This window comes from Hypanus sabinus, unplaced genomic scaffold (assembly GCF_030144855.1).
Source record: "Hypanus sabinus isolate sHypSab1 unplaced genomic scaffold, sHypSab1.hap1 scaffold_1145, whole genome shotgun sequence".
In the NCBI taxonomy this organism is placed as follows: domain Eukaryota; kingdom Metazoa; phylum Chordata; class Chondrichthyes; order Myliobatiformes; family Dasyatidae; genus Hypanus; species Hypanus sabinus.
This window is the reverse complement of record NW_026779203.1, coordinates 54,393-75,199: the sequence shown is the minus strand read 5'-3', so window position 1 is coordinate 75,199 and position 20,807 is coordinate 54,393. Positions and strand designations below refer to the sequence as shown.

The window sequence follows — 20,807 nt, the reverse complement described above, 5'->3', positions numbered from 1 at the left end:
TGATGCCCCAAATCTATTATTTACTTATTTATTGAGATGCAAGATGGAACAAGGACTTCCATCCCCTCAAGCTGCGCCACCTAGTAAACCAAGGTACAAGCTGTGTAATCACAGGACAATTTGTAATGATCAATTCCCAAGCCTATCGGTCTTTGAACCGTGAAAAGAAACTCGATCAGTCGGGAATATCCCAAGCTTTCCACTCAGTGGATGTAAAGAGACTCCGAGCATGATGGGACTGGAATTGTTCTCCAAACTCCGGAACGTCCCAGTCGCCCCACTCTTTGAGAAATGTGAAAGGCAGAAGATAGGAAAGAAGGGGCCAGATAATCAGACTTTAGTGGTAGGGACGATGTTGGAGTTGATTGTAAAGGATGTGGTTTAGGGATTCTGGGAGGCACGAATAGCTTGTCGGTTTCCTTGAGAAAACCATGCCTGACTAATCTGTTGGAATTCTTTGAAGAAAGAAAAAAATAAGATAGACAAATATGTTGATGTTGTGTCGATGTAGATACGTTGATGTTGTGGACATAGATTTTCAGAAGGCTTTTCACAAGCTGCCACACATAAGGCTGTTTAACAAACTATAAACCCATGGTATTATTGAAAAGATACCAGCACGGATTCAAGAAGTGCTGCTTAGCAGGAGGAAAAGAGCGGGGAGAATGGGATCCTTTTCTGATTCATTACCTTGACTATTGGTGTTCCTCATGGCTTTGTGTTGTGACCAATTTTTTTTTATTATATGAGAATGATTTGAATGATGGGATTGATGGACCTGATGGAATTGATGGCCTTGTTGCAAAGTTTGCAGACGATACAAAGAGAAGTGAATCGGCAGGTAGATTTGAAAGAATAGGGAAGATACAGAAGAATTCGACACATTAAGGGAATGGTCAAATAAGTGGCAGATGAATCCAATGTTGAGAGGTTTATGGTTGTAAACTTTGTTAGAAGAAATGAAAGTTTTACTGCTTTCTAAATGGAAATAAAACATAAAAATCTGAAGTGCAAAAGCATTTGGGATTCCTGTGCAGCATTTGAAAACTTAATTTGTTGGTTGATTCTGTGGTCAGGAAGGTAAATGCCGTGTAAAATTTTATTTCAAGAGAATCAGAATATAAAACCGAGGATTGAATGTCTTGTAATATGAAGAGCATTTAGAACATAGAACATGGAAAACTTCCAGCACAATGCAGGTCCTTTGGCCCACAATGGTTTACCGAACATTTTTTTGAATTTCGAATTTATCCCGGATTACACATAGCCCTCTATTTTTTTCTAAACTCCATGTTCCATCCCAGGAGTCTCTTCAAATACCCTATTGTATCCTCCTGCACCATTCCACAAACTCATCACTCACTGCTTAAAATACTTACCCCTGACATCTCCTCTGTATCTACTTCCAAACACCTTCAAAATGTGCCCTCACTCATTAGCCTTTTCAGCCCTGGGATAAGACCTCTGACTATCTGCACAAACAAAGCCCCTGATCATCTTATACACCTCTATTATGTCACCACTCATCCTTCGTTGCTCTGAGAAGAAAAGGACAAGATCATTCAATCTATTCTCAATGGGCATGCTCCTCACTACCGGGACCATCCTCGTAAATCTCCTCTGCACCCTCTCTGTAGTCTCCACATTCTTCCTTATGTACAGCGACCAGAACTGGACACAGTATTCCAAGTGGGGTCTGACAGGGGTACTATATAGCTGCAATATTATCCTCTCGGCTCTTGATCTCAATCCCACAGTTGGTGAAGGCCAATGCACCGTATGTCTCATCAACCACAGTCAACCTGAACAGCAGCTTTGAGTGTCTTATGGACTTGGACCCCAAGATCCCTCTGTTCCTCCACACTGCCAAGAATTTTACTATTAATACTATATTCTGACATCATAATTCACCTACCAAAATGAACCACCTCACATTATCTTTGTTGAACTCCATCTGCCAACTCTCAGTCCAGTTTTGCACCATATCAATGTTCTGCTGTGAAATCTGACAGCTTTCCACACTATCCACAACACGCCCAACCTCTGTGACATCAGCAAATTTACTAAATCCTCTTCCACTTCCTCATGTAGACCATTTATAAAAATCAGAATGAGAAAGGCGTCCAGAACAGGTCCCTGAGGCACACCTCTGGTCGCCGACCTCTATGCAGAATATGACCCGTTTAAAATCACACTTTTCCATCTGTGGGCAAGCTAGTTCTGGATGCTCAAAGCAATTTCCCTTGGATCCCATGCCTGCTTAGTTTCTCCATAAGCTTTCCATGGGATATCATATGAATTGCATTACTAAAGTCCATATACACTACGTTTTCCGCTCTACCTTCATCAATATATTTAGTTACATCCTCAAAAAATTCAATCAGACTCGTAAGGCACAACCTTCTTTGACAAAGCCATGCTTTTAATTTATAATCATATTATACCTCTCCATATGTTTATAAATTCGACCTCATGGGATCTCTCCACCAAAGTACTAACCATCAACTGAAGTAAGACTCACTGGTCTTCAATTTCCCGGGCTAACTCTGCTTCCTTTGTTGAATAATGGAAAAAGATCTGCAACACTCCAATCCTCCGGAACTACTTCTGTCCCCATTCATGAAGCAAATATCATTGCCATGGGCTCCACCCCTCGCCTTCCACAGTCGCCTGTGTTCCATTCACACGTATCCCCCGGCACTCTTTATTGGTCCTATTCTCTCACGTCTTATCCCCTTGCTATTCCTGTCATTGTATAATGCCTTGGGGTTTTCCTTTATCCTGCTCATCAATCCTTCACCTGGCCGCTTCTGGCCTCAATCTTCCAGATCTCAATCATTATCTAGTCTTTCGCACCTTTCATGAGCTTTTGCTCTCCTCTTGATTAGATTTACAACAGCATTTGTACCCCATGGTTCCTGTCCCGTACCATCCTCTCCCTGTCTCATTAGAACACATCTCTTCAGGAATCCACACAAACATCCACTGAACTTTTCCCACATTTCTGCCATACATTTCCTGATAACATCTGCTCCCAATTCAAGCTTCCACGTTCCTACCGGATAGCATGATATTTCCCCCTACTCTTATGAAACGTTTTCCTAACTTATCTGTTCCTATCCCTCTCCAATGTTATGGTAAAGGAGATAGAATTGTGATTTCTATCTCCAAAATGCTCTACCACTGAGAGACCTGACACCTGACTAGGTTCATTTCCCAATACTCGATCAAGTACAGCCTCTCCTCATGTAGGCTTATCATCATATTTTGGCAAGAAACTTTCCTGAACCCACCTAACAATGCCACTCCATCTAAACCCCTTGCTCGATGGAGATGCTAATTAATATTTGGGAAATTAAAATCGCCCACTAAGTCAACCCTGCTATTATTGCATCTTTGATGTCCCTGTCATCTGAGTCACAGGGGCAGACTCTGTGTCAGAAGTGCCACCATAGTTGCTTCCCCCATAGACTGTCTCCCCCCAACAGTACTCTGCATTGTTTTCAAAGCATTTTCATAGCACCAGACATGTTAGACTGCCACCAACATAATAGTACCCTCACCCCATAACCAACATTTCTACTTCATATCCAAGATCCACAAACCCGCCTGTTTCAATGAATTTCTCCCAGAGCCATGAACAGTGAGATCTCTTCCTAAAGGTAAATGCCTTTTCAAAATACACTTGGCCTCTGTTTGTTAACCCTGAGTTTTCCAGAGCCCAACGTATACTCAAAAGTATCAGAAGCAAAGTGGATCTACCTCAGTCTGCACAGGTGAATTTGACTTTCCTCCACTTCTGTAATTTGTGCATTGTTAACCTGCACCGACAAATACACTAGCTCAACAGGTTCAGTAACTCAAGTTCAAGTACAGACAACCAAATAAAGAAATGTTCCTCCAACCCATGGTGCACTCAGAAAACATATACCCACAAAGCACAGCACATAAAACACACCATTGTCACAAATAAATGGCTAAAATAAAATTCAAATACATGCAGTGGGCAGCACGGGTGAATTGTAAAGAGTAAACAGTAAACAATAAACAGCTCACATTGCTCGTGATGAGACCTTGGTGGTGCGAGTATATTTATTAGGTTCTCAGCCTGAGGGAAGAAGCTGTTACCCAGTCTGGCAGTCGTAGATCTGATGCTCCAGCATTTAATTCCTAAAGATTGTGGGTGTCAAAGAGATTGGCGGATGTGTGGTACGAGACCTGAACAAATTCAACTTCGTTATTTCACGAATGCTGCCCTCAAACGTTGTTAACATTCATTCTGTCTTTGTTCCTTGAGCGTGTCCTGACAACCAGCCAGTCCAGAATTCTTGTTGTCATGGAGAATGGCTGAGAACAGAAGCAGTTCTTGCAGTCTCCATTTCTCTAAGTTCATCTTTCTCCCTCTATGATACGTCAGTCTTCCATCAGCTGAATAACAGAACTGAGCAGCAACAAGATAAGCAAGGCCACATGGTCGACAGGCACCAGTAGAACACACAAAGGGTGAAATATACATTGATCAATTTGTACTTTTTATGACTGCACATAAAATATATTGGAATACGATGCACTCTTTCGATGTAAGTGAACAATTGGTGAGGTGTAGAAGAGGATATTTTAGGTCCGAATGTAAATGTCTGGGTCAATACGAGTGGCATTCAGATCTGTCACTGAAAGGGTAGCGATGAGCGTACTGGAAATATAGGTGCAGCAGATAAACACCAGTAACATTTTTAAACCTGATGTGGATGTAAGGCAAAGAGCACCATGAATCTATCAAGTTCAGACAGTGACCAGCCTCTGATCTCTGCTGGACAGTGGAACAGGTTTAGTAGTCCCACAGGAAACACTGAGATTCTAAAGTGTTTGAGATTATCACTCATCATTCACTCAAAATCTACATTATGCAAGCTGTCCTCTTACTACAATTGTTCTCTGGAGAACCTGCTCAGCATGGCCTAGGACAATTCATCTGGGTATGTTCCCATCTTGGCCCACAGACACTTCATAACGCCAGTCCATGCCAGCCCGAAAGCTGAGTGCTGCTTACTATATATAAAGTCACACTCGATAACGGAGTCAGCTCACAGGGGAGCTGGAAGCACCAGTGACAGTAGATCAGTTTGACAATTGATCCTCTGCACTGGTTTGCCAGCTGACTGCACATCAGCTGGACTCGAAGAGCACAGGGCCAGTTCCAGAGCAAACAGCTGCTCTGCTGACATCGGCAATCAGTGAGGAGCTTTTTCCACAAACTCAGTGTTAAAGATTCATCGGCTGAAAACACATGTCCACTATTACAAAAAGACAATAATCTGAACTACTTAATAAAATAGATTTGGAGAAATATACTGCACAGAAAACAGGCACTTCATCCAAACACATCCACTCTGAGCAAGTTACCTGAATGAGCTTCTTATTTGCCCTCAATGACCCTCTAAACCTTTCTAATCAATGCACATGTCCAAATGTCTTCTAAATGGTAAAAACATGTCTATTAACTTAGTTTGTACTTAGTAAATCTGAGATGAATTGAGCCAGGGGATTTCCCAGCTTGTGAACTGGGAAGATCTGTGGAATGTCACTCTCTCTTTTTGGACTCTATGGAAAGTCTATGGTGGAGCACAGGGGCCGTCGGCTGAGTCCAATGCAGGATTTACAGTTGTCCAGTTATGGGGATTTCCCTCCACAGATACGTATTAGTCGCAATTAGAGATCAGACTTGACATCTATTGCACAAAGACCAGCTCGTTCAATTCATACAAAGTCTGCAGGGTAACATAGTATTCCTCAGCTGACGAGAAATAAATCTCAATAATTTATTCACGATGCCTGATGACCTACCTTTTTCCCTTCAGGAGCTGGGGTTTGGATTCAAAGATATTAAGTGGTGTAAAGTGCTGACCACTGATTTGCTACGTGGAAGTGGGTGAGATGCTTCTGCATTGACAGAAAAGCTGACGTCATCCTGTTACATATTCCGGCAACAATGAATATATGAGTTCGGCAAGGGGTTCTGTATAACAAATAACACGTTTATTAAACACAGAAAACAAACCCCCCAAAAGTAACCAAACACTAACCTAACCGGAAAGAGCTGTTGTGCGGCAGCTCAAACAGTCCTTAAAGCGATATTGCAAAAAGAGTTCTTTAAAGTAGTATTGCCAAAAGTTCGATATGCTCACAGTTCAGCTAAAAGGAGAGACTTTATAAGACTATTTAAATTTTTTTTCACGTCGCTTCACTTCGATACCCGATGTCGAACTTCTCCCACGACGAATTTACAAAACGGAACGGCTTAAAGGCACTGACCTTTCCTTTATCGCACTGTCCTCAATCTCCTGCTTTCCCGCAGAGATTAACACGTGAACAGTCCACGAAATCCTTTCGAATAAGGATTAAATAAGGTCGAACCCGTTTCACCGTCGAAGTAGATCCTCCTCGATCTTCGATCTTCACTCTCCACTGATTTCGGTACTAGCAGTATTTCAAGAACCTGCTGGCAATGATCTTTTAAACTTTTGGCATTTGATAAAACTTCACCCTTCAGCTAAACTGCGTCATCCCATTAAATCACGCAGTGGCATGAAATCAACTTGACAAATCCAGCCACGAGCTGTCCCTCCTCACAGGGTGGAGTCTTCCTTTTATAACCAGTTAAAAAAAAACTGTCACATGATCTCTACTGGTGGGAAACTGACGTTATTTCACCATCACAAGACCATTACCTCAAGTCCAGTACAGCTTCAACCCCTGTCAAGTGACAAGGGCACCACTGTCATGTCACGAGTACGTAACCATCCATTCATGGAATATACTGTTTTTAACTTTCCATTTGTTTTACAGTACCCAGTGAAAAGCATCCACTTCATGTGACAGAAGCCATAACAGATCATAAGTCTGTTGGTTATTCAAACTCTATCTGGAGACCTAATAGAGAAATCCCATCCTTACCCATTCTGGTTTTTCTTCACTCTCATCCCTACATCTAGACTCCTGACTCTTATCTGCCTCCTGACAAGCCTTTTGATAGTATCAAGTCTCCAGGAGCTTGTCAGGACGGGGACAGGATTGGACCCAAATGCAGAACGCAGGCACTGAAGTACTAGGGGTAGGACAGGATGGGGATGCCATGGCATGCAGGGGCTTATACAGGCGGGGCTGGATCCCCGATTTCGTGATAGGGCAGGAGGATCCCAGAGCTCGTGGCGGGCCGCATGGATCCCGGGCAGGGCCACCTCCCAGGCTAAAAACACGGAGGCATCTGCAAGGAGCGGACACCTGGGCAGGTGCGGGGCACAACCCTTAGTGAGTAATGGGTGGAAAGGGCAGAATCCCCACCGGGCAGCGGCAGTCCAACCAGGCCTGCCCGAGGAAGGCAAGGAATCAGAAGAAAGTTGGGTCCAGGGAGAGCAGTAGGGCTACCATGATACACCGGTTTATTGGGAAGGGCAACCGACAGCGTGACAGCGCAGGCAAGGCGACTAAGGCGGAACAGCGGGACCAGCGCACAGGAGAGAAGCAGTGGAACAAGACCAACCGGACAGAACAGATGCAGAAGAGGCCGGCAACCAGGGCAAAACAGGATTCCGAGCAGGCCGGCAACCAGGGAAAGAGCAGAATTCAGAGCCGGCAGCCCAGGTACAGATCGGGTAAAACCGGCTTCGGAGTAGGACAACCCACACCCAGGCTCAGTCCGCGAGTCCCTTATAAACACCTGCCCCCTATTAGGCGACAGCTGTCCTTAAGTCAAGACGATCCAATGGCTCCGGGTGACAGGAGGGCTGGCTGGAGGAAGAGAAGAGTGCTTAGATTCATGGTACTTTGCTTCCACTATTGGGGAAGGATGGAGATGATTTGATTGGACAGGTTCCAGCTGAAACATGCTAGGTCTGAAGCCCTGACAAATCACATAACTAGGGCTGTGGACTGTATTTCACTAAATAGCAGGGAAGTCGGTTCAACAGATTGGAATTGGAATGTTTTTATTATTGCCATAGGTACCGCAATAGTGAATGTTTTGCATGTGTACCCTTGAGACAAATCAAATCATATCGTTACACAGTGTAATGAGGTAGGATAAGGTAAAACATTAATAATGCAGAAGGTGTAGAATAATGTGCTGAATAATTACAATAGAATTAAGGAAAAGTATGGATGAAATAATAGCATCCATGACATCACTGACGAGCGCTGCCTCAAAAAGGCAGCATCCATCATGAGGGACCGCCACCACCCAGGACATGCCTTCTTCCCATTTCTACCATCATGGAGGAGGTACAGGAGCCTGAAGGCACACACTCAATGGTTCAGCGACAGCCTCTTCCCATCTGACATCGGATTTCTTACTTATTTAACTTTTTTATACTATTTTTATAGAAATCTAACTGTGATTTACTGGTTTTATTATAATGTATTACGATGTACTTCTCGAGCATAACAAATTTCAAGACATATAGCAGTGATATTAAACCTAATTCTTTTTGTGAATATTAAAGAGGATACAAAGAGTACTTTTACAGATGTATAAACAGTAAAAGAGAGTGTAGAATGGATATTGGACCTCTGGGAAATGACACTGGAGAAGTTGTCAGATACACTGAAACGGCAGAGAACTGTACACGTACTTTGTGTCAGTCTGCAATGTTTTCCGTCATGAAGAGATGCCAGAAATTGAAGCCTGGGCGGCATTGAGTATCATCACTTTTAATAAGGAGATATTGCTTGGAGAGTTGTAAATCCTGACGGTGGATGGACAAGACACCACGGATTCGCAAAAAGAGGCTGAAGCGATTGTGAAGGCATTCATAGTGCAAGAATAATTAGTCAGGAATTGCTCCCCGTGACCGGGAAATCACAAATGTCACTCTACTCCTGAGGAACACAGGAAGGAAAAAGATAGGAAATTATTGGTTGCTGACCAAGATTGCAGTGGACGGTGCAATTTGAGAGTCCATGCTACGGATGAGGTATAAGTGCATCTTGGTTCTTACTTCTCCTAACAGTAAGAGTGTTCACTTTGATTTTGTAAATATGTGGATTTCATCTCCAGGCACAGTGAGTATATAAGATCCCCATTTGAATACACTAAGATATGAACTGTTTGTTCATAGTCACAGTGCATTGATTAATCTTCACAAACATGTCTATCCAAATAGAAACTATTTGCGCCATTGCAAAATACTCCATTTGAGGTTGTTCCCCTCCCTGAATCACAATATATAGGGGACAACCACCGAAATCTGATACAGCAGGTCAACGAAAGCAACTTCGATTTCTTCGTTACAGGTAAATCTGATTTGTCTGAGTCTTTCTGAAATAATTATTGACAAGCATTAAATGGAGATGGCTTCATTGGTAAATTGGCAGATGATGAAACAATTGATGGAGCTGTGGATAGTGTGGAGAACTGGCAATAAATTTAGCAAAATGTAGATCAATTGCAGATATAGGCTGGGAAATGGCAAATGGAAATTGACCCAGATAAATGTGACGAATTGCACCTCAGTAAGGCAAACGCAAGACAGAACACTGTTATGGGCAAGGTCCTTTGGTGTTGCTGAGCAGAGAGATCATGGCATCCTAGTTCATTGCTAGTTCTAAGTAGCTACACAAGTTGGTATGTTGTTTAGAAATAGGCTTACAACATGCTTGCATTTATTATTCAAATAATTTAGCTCAATAGTCATGTTCCTACTTTGTAAGACTCTCGTTGGGCCACATCTGGATGACTGCATACAGTTCTGGTTGCCCCACACTTGGAAGGATGCGGAGGCTTTGGAGAGGGTGAAGAATATGTTTACCAGGATGCTGCTTCATTTAGAGGGTGTGTGCTATCACAGGAGGCGTAATAAAATGTTGTTTCCACTGGAGCTCCAAAGGCTGAGGGGTAATCTGATAGAGGATTGCAGGAAGATGGAGGGTATGGACATGGTATAGGCAGGAAGGATTAGTGTTTGGGTGTTTTTGATTTGCTTTATAGCTAGTTCATCACATCATTGTGGCCCAAATGGCCTGGTGCTGTGCTGTACTCGTCATTGTTCTATGTTCTCAAAGCATTTTCATAGCAAACTGACATGTTTGACTGTTACTTTGTAGCTGTTGGTTAAATCCTTTGCAATTTACAACTTGCTATTTCTAAACTCAAGGTAAAGATTCCAATTAGAATTTTAAATCTCTCACAATATCATTAAACATGTTGGCTCCTAAACTACACAAGCAGCAATGACGTTAAATTAGTTTCGACATTCCATGTTCATGAGATGTAGATGTTCTTCTGCACACCATTGATTTAACATGTCGTAATTTGAGTTAATAGCACCTTTCTGTCACCTTAAACAGTCTGACATATCACAGAAACAAATATTTTCACCCATAGAACTGCCAAAGATCAGATGACTTATCTTTAAACGCTGGAATCTCTTGTACATGAAAGTCGCTGAAGGTTCTGAGATTCTCAAACCACCCTGCCTGGCACATGTGATCAATCCATGGTCAAGGTCACTAAGATCTCATTTCTCTTCTCTGCTGATGTTTGGTCTCAACAGCAAATGAATCTCTTGACCATTCCAGAATGCTTTTATGCATTAAGTTACATCGAAAATTTTGGATGATGAGATATCGGCACTAACAAGTGTAGTGGGATGTACGGGTGTCCATAATAAAGTGGCCATTGAATGTATTATGCTCTGATTGGGCTGTCCTGAACCATTTCTCTGTCATTGAGGTATTTTAGAAGTAGAGTTTCTGATAAATTGAAAAAACAGCATCCAATCTCACTCATGCAGCAACGTTACGACAATGTGTTTGATAATGACACTGATAGAAAGGACAAGGACTGAACACCAGGGAGAACTTGCCCATCTTTTCCAAGGTACATGGAAATCACTCAAGAGGCTTTAACATCTCTGTCTGGATTGCTTCAGAGCTGCATTGAAATAGCATCCTAGAATTTGAACTGTTCACAAGATTGGACCTTGAACCCATTCTATAGCCTCAAGGGAAGAATCACACCACCTGGTCACACTTGACACTGATACGAACTCAGCATAAAAACAACTTTAGGGAAATGGAAAACAATCAGCTCAGCAAAGGCAGCAGTACAGGAACTTGCAGCTCATACAGAATGGAATCTACATTCATACTCTCTGTGATTAAAGAAGAGAATAGTAATTTTAATGTTATTCTATGTACAATTGAAGGGTCTTCTAAAGTAGTCTTCAAGGCTACTAGAGTCTGTACTTCTGCAGATAATCTATTACCTTCAGTGACAGGTATCTGATTGTACAAGACAATATGTGGGAACTGAATTCAGCACAGATATACTATAGCCTATTGTTGAACACACACAACTTAAACTACAAAAATACAGTATTGCCTTTAAAACTGATCTGATTTACTGTCCCAGCTATCCAACGATAAGTCATTCTTGTCATATAGAAGTATGTCTGTATTCACTTTACCTGTATTCTCAGTTTTCTGAAATATTCTACCTCTCAATTTGTAGTTTCCAAAAGTCATAGGAGCAGAATTAGGCCATTTAAACCCAAAGGGTTTGCCCCACCATTCCATTTTGGCTGATTTATTATCCCTCTCAACCCCATTTGCTTCCCCTGGTCAGGAACCTTTCACAAACATACTAATGAATAATCTATCAATCTCCACTTTACACATCCCCAATCACTTAGCTTCACAGCTGTCTGTGGCAAGCAATTCCACAGATTCACCACCTTCTGGCTCGAGAAATCCCTCCTCATCCCTGTTGTAAAGGGACATACTTCTGCTCCAAGGCTGTACCGTCTGGTCCCAAACTCCACCACCACAAAATACATCCTCTCTACTTCAACTCTATCTAGGTCTTTCAATATCCATAAGCTTTCAATGTCCTTCTTTTCTCTTTACCAGAGCTATCAAAAGTGAGATACCTTCCTCCAGATAATGGCCTTCCAAAAAACACTTGTCGTCCTGGTGTTTCTCCTGCTGCTTGTTAACACTGAGTTTTCCAAAGCTCAAATGACCGGACATTTTGAACACAGATTAAACAGTAATGCAGAGGGAATTTCTTCACAGGTAGGATTGTCTTACCTCCACTTCTTTAACAGTGTTCATTGTTGAAATTGCCTGCAATCCCAAAAATTGAACAGGTTCAGGAACTCAAGTTCAAATTCAATTTTCTTCACAGATATACAACCAAACGAAACAACATTCCTCTACAACGTGCTCCAACCACAGAACATTGATCGCACAAAGCACATAAAACTAAATATTGTCAAAAATAAGTGAATAAAATATAATTCACAATGCATGCAGTGTGCAGCACATTAAAAAAACAACTAACAGTAAAGAGCTCATTGTCTTGTGATGAGAGGTCGGGAGTGGCAGGGCATTCATTGGTTTTGTAACCTAATGAAAGAAGCTATTACCCAGTCTAGCAGTCATAGTCCTCAAGCTCCAGTACCTCCTTCCCGATGATTATAGGTCAAAGAGATTGGGAGATACGTGCAAGGGATCCTCAATGATGCTTTGGGCTTTGACTAAATCAAATGTGTCAGATCATTAATATTCCAAACAACATTTTATTTAAAGTCAAACATCTATTTTTTGATATAATGAACATACTGAAATGCAATAAAAAAACATTAATTTTTCCAAGTCAAATTGAGTTTATTCTTATTATCATAAATTCAGTGAGGTGCGGATTCAGTACCAAGGAAAATTTGCATGCAGCAACATCACAAAGATGAAGGGACAGACAGCACACAGAATATAGATTATGCATTAGCTCTTCCTTAAGTCATGCCATATGCAATAAAGTCGATTTGCCATCATGAGTATATATTTTCAGAAGTTAATTGGCTGGAATAGTAATGAATGGGAGATTGGTTTGACTAGACAAAATAGATGAATGTTACTTGAGGCAGGCATCCCCAACAGGGCTGAAAACAACGTCAATTACAATTTCCCACGAGAAGTTACTCACGGACAGTTATAGAAAATCGTGTTGGTCTTGCAATGAAAATGTTCCCATGATACTTCAGGGTTTATTCATCGAGAAGATACTTTGATTGATGCACAAGTGGGGTGGGAGGTGGACGGAAATTTTGGAAATATTTTCTGAGGAGCTGTCTGGTCAAATTAAATAGTGAGAACTGGTGCCGAATACTTTCCTGTGTTCAATGGTGGATGATGTTCACCAATGACGGGCTGGGCCATATTTAGTATATATTACAGGCTTTTTCATACAATGGCATTGATGCTTCCTTATCAGGCCAAGATGAAACCAGTCAATATACTCTCTAACAGACATCTGTAGAAATTTGTCAATGTTTCAGATAATAATTCAAGTTTTGTCAAGCTTCCAAGAAAGCATAGCATTTTTGGTGACATTCCAAATCTCCACAAATTCCTATTGAAATATAGCCGCCGTCACACCTTCCTAACAGCTGTATCAATATGTTGGGTCCAGGTTAGCTCCTCGGACACACTGGCCCCCAGGAACTTTAAATGGCTCCCTCACTGCATTTCTGATCCCTCCATGAGGATTGGTGTGTGTCATTCACTCAACTATAATGTGTCATCTGTCCTCATACCCGAACTCTATATTCTCAAACCCGACCTCCGGAAAACACGGTGAGGAATTCTTCCATGGGCAAGAAAGTCAATGGTCTGAGATAACTGAGCTGCAAGTTGAATTCACAATTCTTTGTTTCTTGTCAATTCACAGGAAAATATGGGCGAAAGTCTGAGAAGCAGATTCCCACCACTGAACAGGTGACTTTGTGGTTTGTTAGAAGTAAAGATCTGTTAAGATCTATTAAGAACTGTGCATTCCAGTGATCCACCACTCTCTGAATAAAAAAAAAACCCTACGCCTCACATGCCCTTTGAACACACGCCTTCTCACGTTAAATGCCTGCCCTTTGGTATTTGACATTTCAACCCCGGGAATCAGATACTCCCTGTCTACTCTATCTATGCCTCTTTTAAACTTATAAACCTTCATCGGAATTCCACACAGGCTCTGGTGCTCCAGAGGAAACAACTCACCGTCCTTTCCAATTGTATCCAGTCTCAATTGTAAGCTAAGCTTTCGTTGAGGAAATACAGCTCCAGTAATATGATTTTTATTTCTGCAAGGAGCATGTGTGTGTGTGGCAAATATCCATCGACATTTCCTGGTACATGCTTCAGAGCATCGACTGATGATAAGAGGATGTTCACCATGACACTGGAGTAAACTCTAGATGTCTCATTCTCCTGTGTAGTAAAGGACTTCAATTTGCTGCATCCTACTACAAGTTCTGAGTTATCATAATTCAAAAATGAGCAATGCTAAAAGTTCATGTGCAACGGTTGTATTTATATTTTCTGCCCATTACACTACTGGTGTTTTTGGCAGCAATAAAGGTCTTCCTTCTCTGGCTGTGTTCAGTGCTTCCTTCATCATGTCAGTGTTACGCCTGTGACAAGAGACAATAGGTGCAGTAGACCATTCGGCCCTACAAGCCTGCACCGCCATTTTGAAATCATGGCTGATCAATTACTATCAATACCCTGTTCCTGCTTTGTCCCCATATCTCTTGATTCCCTTATCCATGATACCTATCTAGCTCCTTCTTGAAAGCATCCAGAGAATTGGCCTCCACTATCTTCCAAGGCAGTGCATTCCAGACCCCCACAACTCTCTGGGAGAAGAAGCTTTTCCTTAACTCTGTCCTAAATGACCTACCCCTTATTCTCAAACCATGCCCTCTGGTACTGGACTCTCCCAGCATCTGGAACATATTTCCTGCCTCTATCTAGTCCAATCTCTTAATAATCTTACATGCTTCAATCAGATCCCCTCTCAATCTCCTTAATTCCAGCGTTTACAAGCCCAGTCTCTCTAACCTCTCTGCGTAAGACAATCCAGACTCCCCAGGAATTAACCTCGTGAATCTACGCTGCACTTCCTCTACAGCCAGGATGTCCTTCCTTAACCCTGAAGACCAAAACTGTACACAATACTCCAGGTGAGGTCTCATCAGGGCTCTGTACAAATGCAGGAGGATTTCCTTGCTCTTGTACTCAATACCCTTTGCAATAAAGGCCAACAGTCCATTAGCCTTCTTCACTGCCTGCTGTACTTGCTTATTCACCTTCAGTGACTGATGAACAAGGACTCCGAGATCTCTTTGTATTGCTCCCTTACCCAACTCCAAACCATTCAGATAATAATCTGCCTTCCTGTTCTTACTCCCAAAGTGGATAACCTCACACTTATTCACTTTAAACGCCATCTGCCTAGTATCTGCCCACTCACCCAGCCTATCTAAGTCTCCCTGAATTCTCCCTGCATCCTCATCACATGTCGTACTGCCATCCAGCTTAGTATCATCAGCAAATTTGCTGATGTTATTTTTTATGCCTTCATCCAAATCATTAACGTAAGTGGTAAACAGCTGTGGTCCCAATACCGAGCCCTGTGGCACCCCACTAGTCACCACCTGCCATTCCGAGAAACACCCATTCACTGTTACCCTTTGCTTTCTATCTGCCAACCAGTGTTCTATCCATGTCAATGCCTTCCCCCCGATGCCATGAGCTTTGATTTTACCCACCAATCTTCTATGTGGGACCTTATCAAATGCCTTCTGAAAATCAAGGTACACTACATCCACTGGATCTCCCCCGTCTAACTTCCTGGTTACTTCCTCGAAAAACTCCAACAGATTAGTCAAGCATGATTCACCCTTGGTAAATCCATGCTGGCTTGGCCCAGTCCTGTCACTGCTATCTAGATATGCCACAATTTCATCCTTAATAATGGACTCCAGCATCTTTCCCACCACCGATGTCAGGCTGACAGGCCGATAGTTCTCTGTTTTCTCCCTCTTCCTTTTTGAGAATTGCAAGATCGCTATTAAGTCAGGGTAGGAGACCCAGGAAATGAGAGAGAGAAGTTTGGAATGTCCTGGCCCCCAGCGATACAAAGCCACGGAAAAGGTAATTGTTTCTTGGCGGCGGAATTGTGTATTGAATACTAAGCTTCGTGGATGCCCTCAGGCAACGTGGGCAGGTTAGGGGATGGCATCATTCCACCCTGAGTGACATCTGAGACCCTATGAGTGGGGATAAAAGAGGGTCTGGGGAACAGCTCCTTGAGACGCACCAGAAGAAAGGCTAGAACTCCTGTAACAGCGTAATAGTGAAAGCCGGCGGAAAAGCCCACGTAGAAATATAGAAATATAAAACCATAAATAATTAAATAATAATAAATTATGCCGTGGAAATAATCAGTGATTCATAGTCATTTTATTCGTGACAACATTAATTCGTTATCAGCTAAACACTGTTTCTGAGTTTAGTCTATTCATTTACTATATTAATAATTCACATGTCAAGACAAGACAAGGTAAAGGAGCAGAAGTAGGCCATTCGGCCCCTTGAGTCTGCTCCGCCACTTCACCATGAGCTTAAGTATTCTCCCATCTCCAATTTCCGACTTTTTCCCCATATTCCTTGATACCCTGACTAATTAGATTCCCATCAATCTCCTCCTTAAACACCCTCAATTATTGGGCCTCCACACTGCATGTGGCAACGAATTCCATAATTCCACGACCATGATGCCTCAAACAGAATTACAGGACAATGAGTTCCAATCAATTTGCAATCAATGCGTACATTACACAATAATCCGTTTTGCTTTGGTATCATACTACAAACTTTCTCAATGTTTCTGTTGACATGTCACTCATTAAGTGAATACCAAATCGTTAGTCCTGTTGAAGTGATTTGAAGTGCTTTGTAATTTAATTAAATTTGTCATTTGATAACGTATATTGATAACTTTCAACAAAAGTAATCAGTCTATAATATTAGCTAAGCAGAGTCTGCTGTGTCACATATCGGGGAATGTTTCTGTTCTCTTGATAAAACTAGATCTATGTAAAGGCAACAAAGGAGCACATTATGAACTTTAATTAATATTGTATAATACAATAGTTGTATCTAGTCTCAATTGTAAGCCAAGCTGACACTGAGGAAATACAGCTCCAGAAATAAGATTTTTATTTCTGCAAGGAGTATGTGTGTGTGGCAAATATCAAGCAGCATTTCCTGGTGCATGATTCAGAGCACACGACTGATGATAAGAGGATGTTCACCACGACATTGGAGTAAACTCCAGATGTCTCTTTCTTCTGTGCAGTAAAGGAATTAAATTTTCTGCATCCTACTACAAGTTCTGAGTTATCATAATTCGAAAACGAACAATGCTGAAAGTCAAATGCAACTGTTCTATTTATATTTTCTGCCCATTACACTACCGGTGTTTTTGGCAGCAATAAAGGTCTTCCTCTCTGGTTGTGTCCAGGGCTTCCTTCATCATGTCAGTACTTCCACTTAGTTTTCTCTACTGTCTAGTATGCATTTCATGTGGAGACTCAGGAATACAGTTACACTCAGATGTAGAATTATTCTTTATTGCTTTTCCAGACCAGTTTTTATTTACCAGTCTGAATTTTTATTGCTGAACTGAAACCCTGAACGGGCAGGACCCATGGACATCTCTTCACCTGGCCTCTACTTATTGACCTGTTAGGTATGGCTGATACTACCAAGAGCTAAAGCAGAAGGCCCTGACTCCAGACAACATAGAACTCAGTGTCATTGAGGCACATGGTCCTTCAAACCTGATGACATGTCTGTGGTCTTCTTGCAGCCCTTTATTTATTGCCATCCCTTATTTCAAGCATTGGCACAATTTAACATTCATCATAATCCACTTCCTCTTGGTCCAAACCTTTATGTGTCAGGTTTTTTTTATCCTATTCAATATTAATCATGTGTTGTATTCCAGGTTTTAAGGTACTATGCTTTCAGTAACAAATGAATATTTCTGAACTTGTGTTGTAGATGGCGAGCTGCCCAAAAGGAACGAGCACTCCCAGCAATGATCCATCGGAAGGAATTCAGTCTGCCAGAAACTTCAGTCAGACAGACAGACTGAACGACATACTTTATTGATCCCGAAGGAAATTGGCTCTCGTTACATTCACACTAAGCAGGAATTGTGTAGAAATATAGCAATATTTAACCAGAAGTACTGTCTCTGTTATAGTCTATTCGTTTACTCTATTAATAATTCATATTACATTTCAAGCAAGGTAAAGGTGCAGAAGGAGGCCATTCGACCCATTGAGTCTGCTCTGCCACTCCACCATGAGCTGAACTATTCTCCCATCTAGATCCAATTTCCGACTTTTTCCCCATATCCCTTGATACACTGACTAAATAGATACCTATCAATCTCCTCCTTAAGCACCTTCAATGATTGGGCCTCCACACTGTATGTGGCAACAAATTCCATAATTCCACCACCATCTGGCTAAAATATGTACCTTTTGCAATAATTTGATGAGAATGCCAGTAGGATAGATAAAGGGGATGCAGTGTATTTTGTATATCTGGGCGTTAAGAAGTCCTTTGACACAAGTGCCACACAGAAGGCTGCGCATTTAATTAAGAGCCCATGGTATTACAAGATTGTTACTAACATGGGTAGTACATTGGCTGATTGGTAGGAGGCAGCGAATGGGAATAAATGGATCCTGTTCTGGTTGGCTGCCAGTGGCTAGTGGTGATCCGCAGGGTTCCTATGGGGCCACTTATTTTTATGCTGTATATAATGACTTAGATGAAGGAATAGATGGCTTTCCTGCCAGGTTTGCAGATATTAGGAATATTGGTGGAGGGACATGAAATGTTGAGGAAACAGATATGATAGAAACATAGAAACACGGAACTACTGCACAATACAGGCCCTCCAGCCTACAAAGCTGTGCCGAACATGTCCTTACCTTAGAAATTTTACATTATGCCGATGACCTTTTGCTTTATATTCCTAATGTTGAGACTTTATTAGCTATCGTACATTCTTTTGTCTCCTGTTTTAGTCAGTATTCAGGATAAGAGTGAACTTTTTCTATTGAATCATTTAGTATCAATTAATACTAACCTTCCTTTTAAAATTGTAAGAAATAAACTTACTTATTTGGATGGAACAATTACTAAGAACCATAAATAGTTATTTAAAGAAAATTTGGGCCTGGGACCCCAAGATCCCTCTGATCCTCCTCACTGCCAAGAGTCTAGGCATTAAGTCTACATTCTGCCATCATATTTGACCTACCAAAATGAACCAGGCCACACTTATCTGGGTTGAACTTCATCTACCATTTCTCAGCCCAGTTTTGCATCTTATTAATGCCTCATCTCATTAAATTACCTCGTCTCAGTCATTTATAAAAATCACGAAGAGTTGGAGTCTCAGAATAGATCCCTGAGGCACAACACTGGACTCTGGCCTCCATGCAGAATATGACCCGCCTCCAAGCACATTTTGCCTTCTTGGGGTAAGTCAGTTCAGGATCCACAAAGCAATGTCTCCTTGGATCCCATGTATCCTTACTTTCTCATGGGGTTGAGGAGGAGACAAAACAAAGGATCATCAGTGATTGAATGGCAGAGCTGATTCAATGGGCCAGATTATCTCATTCTGCTCTTATGTCATATGGTCTTAAATAAGTATGTCTAAAATTAATTATTTATAATAATTTTGTGTTTAATGGGGACAATCTCAAGAGCACAGATATTAGGTATGGTGAATAAATGTTGCCAATATCAGTAGTAACCACTTCCAGTCTTACAATAAATGCTACTGAAGAACACATTGTTTGTATGTTTCATTGATTGTTAATTATTATTACAAGTGTTGCACTATTTCACATTTCTTTAACACACATTATACAGTGTTGAACTATTAGCTGGAACTTTTGATAGTGACACTAAGTTTCTGACCTTGTGCTGTTGATCAGATTTATCCCAGATGCTCACTGTAACTTGCGGAGAAGATATTCCTGATGTCACTTTCAGGGTCTATGGTGCAGCTGTCTGAAAAAAAATGAACAGCAGAAATGTCATTATTGTAATCGACATACGGCAACATACATCATCTCCAATAACTATATGATTTTCACTCCAATGGAAGAACTGCAGGAACGAGACTGCAGGATTTTCTGGGATTTGAAATCAGATGGTGTCATTCTCGTAAATGCTTATGTAGTGTTCTCGCACAGCTGTAAGATAACTCTGAACTAAACACCAAGCATAAACCAATCAATGAGGCGGTACCAGTAAGATTAACCATTTACTGTTCACTCTTCCACATTAAGGTATGGTGAAAACTGTTGATAAAACAACACAAAAAATATACTGTATTTGTTTCCTTCTTGACATCACATTTACATCATAAACACTTGCAAAAGTAAAACTACAACAACAATCTTACTTAAAGTGCAACATACAGTCAGAATCTACCCACGCCATCGACTGGCTTTAAATACACTTCAACACAAACTATCCGCAACTCTTTAAATAACAAAAAACATAAACTTTATCAATCATCATTACTTTTAACAGAATCAGCGTTAACATTTTTAATTCAACATATCGATTATCTCATGAACTTAGGGCGTTGATTCACTAATGTTTCTCGTGCGTAGAAAGAAAACTTTTCTCGCGCTGATACTGTACACATAAGCCCCCTCCTTCCTGTTTCTCCAAACCGGTATTCTCCCACAACACACGGCGAAACCGGGAGTGACGTCATCGCATGCCGCTATATATCACAGAAAACGAATTTACTTTAAACAACCTTAACTTTAACTAGAAAATGATAACAAACAAATTACTAAAGCAAAAGTATAATAATCTAAACAAATGCCTTAAAGGCAACACAGCTTAAGATCTCAAATGACTGCTCC

General features: G+C 41.3%; 1 long non-coding RNA gene across 2 annotated transcripts in view; it reads right to left on the bottom strand.

The window, feature by feature from the left end:
• LOC132386403 (uncharacterized) overlaps nucleotides 1-19,937 on the bottom strand; it is a 42,601-nt gene extending 22,664 nt beyond the window's left edge. The window contains exons 1-2 of one of the 2 annotated variants that reach the window (XR_009509521.1): nucleotides 19,843-19,937; nucleotides 12,085-12,120 (exon numbers count right to left, since the gene is read on the bottom strand). This is a non-coding gene — a long non-coding RNA (uncharacterized LOC132386403). Of the gene's footprint in view, nucleotides 1-5,844; nucleotides 6,007-12,084; nucleotides 12,121-19,842 lie in introns of those variants that run through there. The other variant, XR_009509522.1, reaches the window with a different exon arrangement.
• Nucleotides 19,938-20,807: the final 870 nt, after the last annotated feature.